The sequence below is a fragment of the Tachysurus fulvidraco genome, chromosome 17 (genome assembly GCF_022655615.1).
Source record: "Tachysurus fulvidraco isolate hzauxx_2018 chromosome 17, HZAU_PFXX_2.0, whole genome shotgun sequence".
NCBI lineage: Eukaryota > Metazoa > Chordata > Actinopteri > Siluriformes > Bagridae > Tachysurus > Tachysurus fulvidraco.
The window spans coordinates 17,351,740-17,363,924 of NC_062534.1; the positions used below are offsets into that span (position 1 = coordinate 17,351,740).

The window sequence follows — 12,185 nt, forward strand, 5'->3', positions numbered from 1 at the left end:
CCAGTCTTCTAACACTAACAATAAACACTGGGGGCTAAAACAAAAAGGCATTATGTAGCCATTAAACACGCCTGTGCACCAGCTCAGTCTTATTATAATTCAGAATTTAAAGAGGAAATTGTTCTGGATAAAGGTACACATTGTGCTCTGATACATGCTATTTGTCATTACATATAATGCACAGCAATCCAGTTGGATGATGCAGATGAAAATGATGCAAATCATATTTTATAGCTTTCACATTCACCACAGCTCAATATAGGAGATACTGATGTGTCAGACAGTGCTCTCCATCAAACGAGCAATTAAGCGGATAGGTTTTGGGTGTTTATCTCTCCAGTATATTTCCAGAGATTGTTCCACAGTAATGTAAATTGATGCTTTTCTGACAGCTTGTAGTGGTCAAACAGCTTAATGCGATAGTTTGTATTATTTTATTCCTTATTATTATTCCTTATCAAACCTTATCAGCTTCCTTTTGAAACATATCCAGGCATAGCCATTTTTATATTTATCCAGTTGGTCCACTCATTTATTACATGACTTCAGAATGCTGAGAGTTTCCCTGGTGATCAACAACATGTTTATCGAAAAGCATATGGCAATATTTCCATAAGCTAACAAAAGCAATCTGAATAATCTGTTAGCAAAATATATAGGGGAAGAAATATGAGAGAGAGAGAGAGAGAGAGAGAGAGAGAGAGAGAGAGAGAGAGAGAGAGAGAGAGAGAGAGAGAGAGAGAGAGAGAGAGAGAGTGTTAGGCCCAGCAGGTCTGCTGGGAGTTTGATTGTGTTTCCTGTGCATACTGTGTTGGGTTCAATCCCGTCCCCTCTCCCCCTACCTTCCTCCATCTGCCTTTCCTTCTCTCCCTCCTCCTTCTGTTCCCTCTTTCGCCCTCATGCTGGTCTACACCCAGCACAGAGGAGCCTCCTACTCCTTTTGGCTTGCTTAAGCCAGGAGCAGGTGATAGTGTTGTCACGTCAGGCTGAAAGCTCTGTCTTGCCCTTCCCCCTCCCCCGGTATGTTTCTCTTGTTACTGGAGCGTGGAATGACGGAAAAACATGGATGGGGTTCACGTGTCAAACTGATGGACATGAAACAAACAGCAGGCACACTAATCAACTGAGTTTAAAAATTATGAAAAAAATGTATTAATGCATCCCAAGCAGGATTCTCTCTTTCTGCCAATGGATGCAAATTCTCTGGAGTGAATAAAAATTGTAAGTTTTATTTATAGTAAGATAAAAAAAGACAAAATAAAGCTATCAACAATAATGGCACAAAGCCATTCAGAGAATTCTATTCTAATTGATTTATTATTGTAAATTAATCATTTACATGTAATCTATAATGGTGTAACAAGGATGTACTTTCGAGAATAATGTGAGACAACATAAATATTTACTTGAAAATAAAGAAGAAAGAATGAGAATATATTTATTCATGACATATATTTATACATACATGTTTCAGTCCTAAAATGTAAAAGAATTCACACATCAGAAATTGAAAAAAATAATAGATTTTTGAATATGCACATAAGTGGATATGGACACTTTCAGGGTCTTTTACCTTATCTTTAAATACAAGTTTGTGAATTTAACATTGGTGGGAGCACATGGCAGCCTCAGCATGGAATAATCCATAAAATGTTTTTTAGAAAAAAATCTAAACTTTCTTAAGCTTGAACATTAAGCTTACATGCTCTTTCTGCCCCTCCTTGTTGGAACACATTTTTAATTATGGGCTTAAGTCGTGCATGAATGAGCAGAACTCCTGAGGATTTAGTTGGTTGATAGTAAGACAGGATCATGGAGCGCAAGTGAGGATAATATATGGATTATGGAATTGTGCTCTTTGGTTTTATCCTAATGGTCGTTTGGGTAGAAAAAGATTCAGACTCGCATCCAGTAATTACATCTTGTTCAGTTTTCTGCACAGTACACGTGTGGAAAAGTCTTTATATTTGTTGAGAGAAGGATTTTGCATTGCCATACACTAATCTAACTAAAATTTTAATGAATGTCTATGTTAACGAAGAGCAAATATTGTGTATTACAGTTTGCGATTGTATTGCAGTTTTGCTGATTGAGCATAATGTTAAAAGCAAAACGCTTCTCATGCAGAGGTTTATCCATCTCATATGACTATTTCCATTTCCAGTCATACGTTTTTTTTGTTCATATAATTACCAAGGATTTTAGAGAAAAAACCTTCAAATGATCAGTTGTCTGTAGTCACATACAACAAAGCAGCTCTTTGAGAAGTGAAAGTCAGAATGTGATTGTGTTTTCAAAGCTTGGCTGAGAACATTTCGCTGAAATTTTATCAACAGGTTTAACCCAGTGAAGATTCATATTTCACCTTCTGCAGTTCGGCTCAATCAGACAACCACAATCATCAACAACAATACAAGCCTTGAGTAGAGCTAGAAAAATATGTTTCCATTTTACTTCATTTTTTGATTCACTTTTTTGTGTGTCAGCAAACACATGTCACAGTGTTTAACAATAAAGAGTTCAATCTATTCCTGGCACAGTGACAGACAAAGGAGTCCCTTTCACAGAAAATTGCTCTCAGCTTAGACAGAAAAGATTGTCTCGCAGCATTTTCCTGAATGGAAAGTCTACAATCCCTATACTTTTTCAGTTCTTTGGAACAAAATGTTAAAGGAAAAAGGTTTTCCTCACTTGAATTAATGCATACCACAGTGCTGCTGCATTCTTGATTCTTATTGTTCAGAAGTGGATCAGTTGTTCCAAAATGTTATTGTTTCTACAGTAACAACTTAGACTTAAGCTCCAATGAAAAGGTTTAAAAGGTGTACTTGATTATACACTGACGTTTTCTGCATTGTGACTTTTTTCTTTTGCAGTTTCTAAAAAAGACTCCAGTTTCAGATTTTCGCAACAGTCAATGGTCCAGCTTAAAGAGGCAACTTAATGTATTTCATCATGGAAAAGTAGTTTCTCTGTAAGCTACATTTTATTTTATTAAGTTTAGGAAAGATGTTCAAGAGAAAAAATGCTAAAGAAATCTTTGTTTATAGCTGTTAAGGTATAGGTGACATCAGGAACTTTTCTGATGACTAGACCTTAACATTAAATATATCTATTAAACAAAAAAAAAAGCAAGATGTGTGCTTCTTTCATTAATTGAAAAATACTGGCAATTTGCGGTGGCATAGGAGAAATAATACTTTTCTTTCGGGGCATGCGGTTATTGGAAAACAATCAACTCCATGGTAGTAACAGCATCAAAACTTTCGTCTTCTTCTACTACTTGCGAGGTCACCATAATGATTCATCCATTTCCACCTAACTCTATGCTTGGCATCCTCTACTCTTGCACCAATTAACTTCATGTCCTCTTTCAACACATCTATATATCTCCTCCTTGGCCTTTTCCTTGACCTCTTACCAGCCAGCTCCATCTCCAAAATCCTTCTACCAATATAACCATCTCCCTCCTCTGTACATGTCCAAACTATATCAATCTAGCCTATTTGACCTCGTCCTCAAAACAGCCAACCTGAGCTGTCCCTCTGATGTGCTCGTTCCTAATCCTGTCCATTCTTGTCACTTGTAAAGAGAACCTTGACATCAACATCTCTGCTACCTCCATCTTTGCCTCATGTCTTTTCCTCAATACTACAGTCTCTAACCCATAAAACATACTGTAGCTCTTTAGCTTTCCTTTGATTCTTGCTGGCACTCTTCTGTCACACAACACTCCTGATAAGTAACAGCATCAAAACGTCAGTGATTGTTCTCCAATAGCAGTAGATATTTTTTATTTCTTGCATTTAGTGTCTGTAACTATGTTGTTTGTTTATTTGAAAAAAAAAAATATATATATATATATATATATATATATATATATATATTAACAAATCAAAATGATTGTGTGACAGCATTTGCCTCTCTTTGTGTACAATTTCAGTAAATTAACTGCATGTTTGAAATAAATGTTTGTTATTTATTCCTGTTAAGCAATAAATAAATAAAGCTCTTAACACAAAACCCAAATCAAGCAAATGCATTAGGGTTGAGACAACCTGAGTTCACAGGAGAGTTGACTGTGCTTGTGGATCAGGCAGCATCAGTGTGACTGTGGATCACTCAGCAATAATGTGACAGTGGATCACTCAGCATCAGCATCACAGTGGATCACTCAGCACCAACGTGACACAGAATCCCGCCAACTTCCCTGAATTGCTCAGCACAGAGGCATGCTAAGAGGTCAGTTCACTTGCTGTTAAACACATCACACTGGGTGATGAATCAAAAATTTTTACAAAACCCTTTTACTTAAGCATTGTCTGGAGATAATATAAGAAACTGTAGCTTATACATACTGTAGTACATTAATTGCTTTTACCATGATTGAGATAACCAAGTATTTGGATTATAATGTGACCTCTTCAACCACAGAGAGGTCCTGATTATCCATGGCTTTACATTCAACAATAGTTTAACAATGGTTTGGTATCAGAATCTACAGCCAGTGCTTAAAAACCTTGGGGCAATTTGTACAAGCAAATCCACCTACTGGCATGTTATTTAAAGGTGGGAGGAAATAGGAGAACCTGAAGGAATCTCACCTGGACAAGGGCGAGATCATGATTCTACATAAACTCCACACAGACAGTAACCTGATCTCAGAGTTGAAACCAGGAATGCTAGAGCTGTATTATCCAACACATATATAGTCTTTATTTAATACTTACATTTACAAATGAGAAATCATTTTGCCTCTGAGTCTTTTTATGATATTAATTAATGAAACAACCACTGGTAAAAAATTACCAGGGGCAACTGGGGGTCATTTTAGCAGGTATGAATGCAATCTCAAACAGCTTTGCCTCACTACACATTTCTTAATATTACAACCTTGTCCTTTATCTCACCCCAAAACATTTCTCACCATCTGAAATGAAATGATGAAATGAATTGACTTCATGACTTACAGTCACTTGAGCCATAGACATTTTTGTGTAATAGGCTGTTGTTCATGAGATCACATGACCACTGATCTAAGTTCATAAGCTGACATAAACTAATATACTAACTAATAAACTTCATAAATTCATAAAGATTTATTACAACTAATATCACCTTTCATTAAGCCATTTCAACATGAAACCCGTATTCATACATCATAATACCTGTATTTAGAATATACACTTATCATGAAGTAAAAAGCTTTAAAGCTTTAAATAATTTTTTTGTAATGTGTCAAAATGCAAACGTGACTATTAAATGTAATGCCACATAGTTCAATGTGTGTTTTTTTAAACGCATATGAAACATTTTAGGCAAAACAAAAATCAATTATAAATAATGACTGTCATATATACTTGCACTCCATGATGCCATTTAAAATGTCTGTAAAGTTTTCTGTCTTCGTTGTTGATAAATATTGCAACTGCTTAAAAAGATTGACAGGTCATTATTAGATTGACATACTGTAAGTTGTGAAATAATTATTTAGAGTACATTATTAGATTATTACATAATTATCATTCATACATCATATATGAACATATTTATGTTTAAGAAAGAGCTTAAAAGGAAATATTTCCAACAGACAAAGAATTAATATATATATATATATATATATATATATATATATATATATATATATATATATATATATAAAGTTTTAATTGTATATGACATTATTTGACATTATACTCATTATTATGACATTATACTTGAATAAAGGGAGGAGATTTGATGACATTTTACTGGCTGACTTAATGTGTGCACTTCTTGAAAATCACTGTTTCATAATAGTGATGAATTGTTGTTCACAACAAGCACATTGTTCTTACTCAAACTCATATACAGAAACATACAAACACACTTTATCATCCTATAACTTTACTTAGTCATAATGGTGTGATGACATTGGTTTTCACAGCAATCTTCTCCAGGGTAAATCCGGAGCTAGGATTACTCTTTGTGTAAAGTTTCACAGTTCTCTCTGTGTCCACGGGTGTTTCCCTGGTACTATGGATGGGTTCCTCCCACTATCCAAAAACATGCTGCTAGTTCAACTGACTACTTGAAATTACCCCTTAGTTGTGAATGAATGTGTGAATGTGTGTTTACACTGGACTGGTGTCCCCTTCAGGTTGTGCCACTGCCTCATACCCATGGTTCCCGGGACAGACTCTGTATCTACCAAGAATAATCAAATAATTAAATGCATTTTATGTAAAGACCGAGGAAAAGATACCAAGAAATACCATACAATTTTACATAAACTTCGAACATCTGAGATAACATCTCTTCATGACTTCTGTTGATTTAGACCTTTATAAAACCTTTTTGGGATGTATCTGATTTAAGGGATGAATATAATTGTCACTTAGTTTTTTTTAACATTGCCCTGCTTTGGCAAAATTAGCACTCTCCAAAGATCACATTTATTGTTTAAAACAAATAAATCTAAAAAATTAAATAACGCATTCAGCATAAATTATATCATTACACAAAAGATAAAGCAATTTTTAAGATAGAACCACAGGTCTGTTATACTGTACTATATGTGAATTCACACACTCTCTTTTGGGGGGAGGGGGTGTAATATTTATAAAATATATAATATGTGTACATTAAAGGAAGACTCAAAATATTAGGTGGGTGTGTAAATGCTAAGAGAAATAATTATACCAACTTAGAAAAAAACTGTATTCACTGTATTCCAACTCTTTCTTGGCATTCTCCTTGTTCCACGGCAACTTCTATCACTTAATTGTTTGTCACACTTTTAGGCCCAATTTTTCACCATCTGTAAGGCATAGTTTACATGGCATGCCTGGATAGCATTAAAGAGAATGCACCTGCCCACACAGACAAAAAAAAGAAGCCTGCAGGAAAATGAATGTTTCTTGTCTGTTGATCCTACTCCTGCCATGTCGACACCCCACTGTACCTAGCTAGTTTATTTGCATATTGAAGTGGAGGAAGGGTAATGACACAACGTTCAGCATGGACACATGCCAGTAGCTGCTGGCTTTTTATTTTCAGATTTCATGAGATATTTATTATTAACATTTACCATGTTTAAACGTTTATTCAAATTTTACCTTTAAATTTTACACAGATAACCTTTCAGTTTTTTCTCTTAAAGATATCAACTTACATCAAGTACTACTACAATGAAAATGAATGTAATGTAAAAACAAACTGAACAGAAAATTCCCATAGTTTAATTATTTTTACCCTGAGCCTTATTTGGGAAAGTAGAATTATATGTGCTATGTAGGTTAATGGATTAATATTACTGACACAGTGAAAAGCATTAAACACATAACTATATATACTACACTGATAGAAAAACAAAGAATAAAAAATATTAATGTAGGAGTGCACTATTGTATTATTTAAAAAAATCTGAAATTCTGAAACTAATCTGTCCAGAAGGAAACACATTTGTAAACAATGGATTTTACTAATTTGTTATCAAAGTATGCTCTATTATCTTATTTTTAAGTCTCCCAAGGTTGACACGAGCAAGCGACTATGTGCTCATGTCCTACAGATAACTACTTGATTAATGCATAACACACACACACACACACACACACACACACACACACACACACACACACACACACACACACACACACACACACACACACACACACACACACACACACACACACACACATAATAAAAATTATTCCTTGGATCAAAGTAAACTGCATCAACATGTTATAGCTAATCTCTGGTGAGCTCTTGGTGCACCTGGTGAGTGTAAATAACTGGTGCGCTTAGCTTGCTTTGCAAATCTGCTAACAAAGCTGAGAAAACAAAGCAAGAATAAAATAAAAAACTGTAACAATATGACTCATTTTATTTTTGTAACTTTGAGCCAAGGTATAATTTTTTTTTACAAAAGTGAAAAACTGGAGGTAGGAACTTAATTTGTGATTGGAGTTGTTGCTTTTCTGCGCGGTGCCTGTTTTGCATAGAATTGAGAAAATCTTCATTTAAATGGCGGTTGCTGTGCACTCGCTTTTTCACCTGTTGTAAATGAAGATGACAACTCTGTGTCATGCAGATATGTAGTAAGCTGTGGCTTTGCTGATTGATAGTGTAAATGTACAGTCCTGGATTTCTCTCCTCAGTCTCTTAACTAGTGCTGTCCAGATGCTCATAGAGAAATTTCATAAAGTCTGTCTCTTCAATCTACTGGTGTGTTAATAATGGACCATATGTGTTTTTGGTAATTTTGTGTGGCAGTTTGTAAGTATGTACAACAGCCATGTGGGAAATGAAATACAGCCCATGATGGCCACAATTCATCTGATGACAGAAGGTATGAAGGTATGCTATCCATCTATGCAGTGAAATAACAAACAAAGTGTTTCGGTTAGTCTGACACTGCAATTCCTTTATCCCTTAGAGAAAAGAAATCAGTATGCAATTTATATATATATATACATTTTCATTTTCTCCCATAGCAATACAATCAAACCGACATGGAAAGATGCGACTCAGTGCTAGACATTTGAAATGCAGATTGCGGCCAGATTATACAGATATAGAGAAGAAAAAGAGGCAGCTGAGGGAACACTGAATGCTATTTGAGGTATTGAACACTTTTAAGCACTAATAGACATCATGTTATAGAATGAATTTCCTGGTTGCACTTTTTTGATGATATAATAAATATTCTTTTGCAATTATACTGGATAGTGCCACTCAGATGAGGATGGGTTAACTTTGAAATATGGTTGCTGTCAGATTTTCTTCTAATGCCACCTCAGGGACTTTTTCCTTGCCAAAATCACATATAGTTTGCTCAATAGGGATCAATATAAAATGTATAATTTATATCCTGAAGGAATATATATTTCTGTAAAACTGCGTTGTGACAATACCCACTGTTCATAGTCATGAACTGTATGAACTCTCTCACTCACTCATTTTCTACCGCTTTTGCGAACTACCTCGGGTCACAGCTGTATGAACTAATGATATTAAATTCAATGTTAAGTGATAATAGTGTAAATTGTCAGGGGGAGGGACTTGTCTATTATAGCCATGTGGTCATAATTTCTGGGCATGATTGCTGTTTATTTGGTGTAGACAACTGTGTCCACCAACTATCATTCTGACAGACACCTGAAAGCCTACTATGCACTGAACCGAACTATTAATCATTGTGTTTATGTGCGTTGTTCTTCTTATGCATTTTTTCTAATGAAGCATAGCCGAGGGTCTGAGAGGTTTTGCATTTATTGCAGTATTGGAAATCTGTTATATTAAAAGCTGTTATGTTTATTACTGCATCCATACATTTATTAGGTCTGGTTTGACTGGTTACTTGAATTGAATGGGTTTAATTCAAACTTTATTTACTTAAACAATAAGTATAAAAAATAATGCAGATTTAAATGTGCTTTCTGAGTAAAAAGTTATAATGTTAGCTATAAAAAGCTCTATGATGCCAGTGAATAGCCAGAAGAATATTCTACACATTTAAAAAATGAGCTTTGAGTTTAAATATATAATTTCAAGTTGTGATTGACAAATAAACTGGTACTGAAAAAAATGTTCTTCACTGCAAATTGTTTGAGAACCCATAGTTATAAAGCAAAATGTACTTATTTTTTATGCCACTGTGACATGTTTCATGTGTTGATTAATCATGATAATCTAGTAGACGATACTTCATAAACAAGAAGAACAAATACGGTATTGTATTCAACTGATGATAAATGAATAGTATTAATCTATTGATGTGACAAATCTAAAGCCAGACATAGATCATTGAAACGAAAGGGTATTATTTGTGGGAAGACATGTCAGGACATCTAACAGAGAATGAGAATGAGAATCATTCAAACATTCAAACTCTTTTTTTAATCCAGAGAATGACTTCTTTTAACAAACAATAAGCCTCTCAGTTATAAGGTGTATTAAAATGACTGCTTGTGTAAATAATAGGATTTTGTGATTCATGGCTCATCCATTAATCAGCATCTGAGGTTTAAAACAAGCAAGCTAATGCTTTTTGTGATTCAAATCACTGAAATGCAGCAGAGCACAAGGGAGGATACTGTTGTATTGGTGTGTAATTCAAATGCTGCAATGAAAACTCTGCTCTGATCCACTCCAAATATTTTCTTCATTTAAAGGCATTGCATAAACTGACATTAAAGCTCCTTTCTCTCTAAATTGTCCTATCATGCCCTAAGGGATGCACATTTTTCACTCTGTCTTCAAAGTGCACTTTTGCTAGGTCCACCTGCTGTCAGTGGCCCGCTGCCCACCTTCTGTTGAGTCTTATTTGTGGGCCATGCGTGCTTGCTTGCTGGGTCCATGTGCTCATCCCTTTCCACTTCGCTCCAAGATAGGGGAGTAATGCAGTGAAGTTGTTTCTATATCAGAATCTGTTTTGTGCTGCAAATATCTATAGCTGAATCTGTATTCAGATTTAATTTTATTTTCATTATTATTTTTTTGGAATAAAAATGAAAAAAATATTTTTGTTCTGACTGGCCTGTGATATTTTTCATGAACATAGTTAGTTCTATTCCTCTGAATCTAAACAAAAAAAATCAATGACCAAGCAGTTACTAAGGATGAATGAGTGCATGATAATGAATGTGGTCTTTGTCTATGACACAATCTCCAAATCTCACTCCAAGCGTGATAGTAAAAACCTCTTGTTTACATAAATTGTTCTGTCGAGGGGGGAATCATAGTCCTGGTGCACACCTCTACTCTCAACCTAAATCCCTATAACCATTTGGAAAAAAGAAAAACAAATAGTATGTAAGTGTTCTGCCATTCATATTTGTGTATAACACATTATCTGTTATTTCAAATAATGCATTCATATTTGGTGACCTTCCTACAGGTTTTGGCATAATACCTGGCCTGTGACAATATAATCTCAACTTGAATTGATATGTGGGGATAAAAACTGAGACCACCCAGCAAAGCTCTATGGTTAACTTGACTTTCCAGATTAAAACGGCCAGGGATGAAGCTGATAAAAGTAAAACAGATCCTATCAGCTCGCCATTCTTGTGGTTTGATAAACCTGAAGGTTTTAGTTATCTGGCTAAAACCTGCCTCACACACCTCACCTCACTTAGGCAAGTAACCTAACCAGGAGTAGGAGGCTTTGTTTACATAACAATAAAATGAAGATATTTAGATTTAGGGGTAAATAGTAGCAAAGGACACAATAAAAACTCATGTTCAAGTAGCATTTGGGACAGTTTTATTTTTAAAAAGTATTATAACACATATAGACTAATTCTGAAAAGATGTTAATGAAACAAAAAATCACATTCATTGAAATCTTAATTATTCATTGACAGTCCTGAAAGCTATTATTAGATCTCACAATGCAGTCTCTTGCCTTTAAAGAAACTTAAGCTATCTGACTGTAATCTTGAAGAGCGAGGAGTAAACACTGTTAAGATTTGCCTTAAAGTAATAAAAAAGCAGACCATGAAGTTAATCCTTACTACCAGCATGGTACTGTTCTGAAAAAGGTTTCATCCACCCATGGCCCAAAGCCCAAATGCAGGAAAGCACAGAGAGATAGAAAGAAAGAGTGAGAGAGACAGACATGTGCCTGGGTGTCTGCTTGGGTGTTGGAGAGTGGAGGAGGGTGTGGGGTTGAGGGCGGGACAGATTGGGGAGGGATGAACGTCCTGAGGGAAGAAGGTGTCTCACAAGCACGGCACTCTATACCACTTTTCATTTGTGTAAAAACAGATCATCCGGTGCAAGGAGCCCAACTGTTGGATTTGTTGGGATTCTTTTCACTTTATTTTAAACTATGTTATGGACAAAAGATTACTACTTGTAACGGCACACTGGAATCTGAAATTAGCCAAGTTGTAGGGAGTTGCGGCAAAGGTTCCATGAAGAGTTTTCACTCAGGATAACCTCGGGTATGTCAACTATCACAGTAGGTGTGGATGTGGCTAACGATTTTCAGTGCCTTTATATCGACTCGATTATAACTGATATTGTGACTGTCTATTCCTCTCGGTGATTAAGCAAAAGACAATAATGGGACCATTTATCAGGTCTACTGTTTTGTGAAGAGAAATTCAGTAAGCAATTCATAAGTGTTTGATTGCACAGACTTAAGAAGTTTAGATGCTGAAGAAATCTGAAAGTAGAAAATACAAATTGTATGT

At 35.2% G+C, this 12,185-nt stretch overlaps 1 protein-coding gene across 2 annotated transcripts in view; it reads left to right on the plus strand.

Moving 5' to 3' along the window:
* Positions 1–11,679: 11,679 nt before the first annotated feature.
* fat2 (FAT atypical cadherin 2) overlaps positions 11,680–12,185 on the plus strand; it is a 36,947-nt gene continuing 36,441 nt past the window's right edge. The window contains exon 1 of one of the 2 annotated variants that reach the window (XM_027135454.2): positions 11,680–11,950. The gene's annotated coding sequence lies outside the window, so the exon portion shown is untranslated. The remainder of the gene's footprint in view (positions 11,951–12,185) is intronic. The other variant, XM_027135453.2, reaches the window with a different exon arrangement.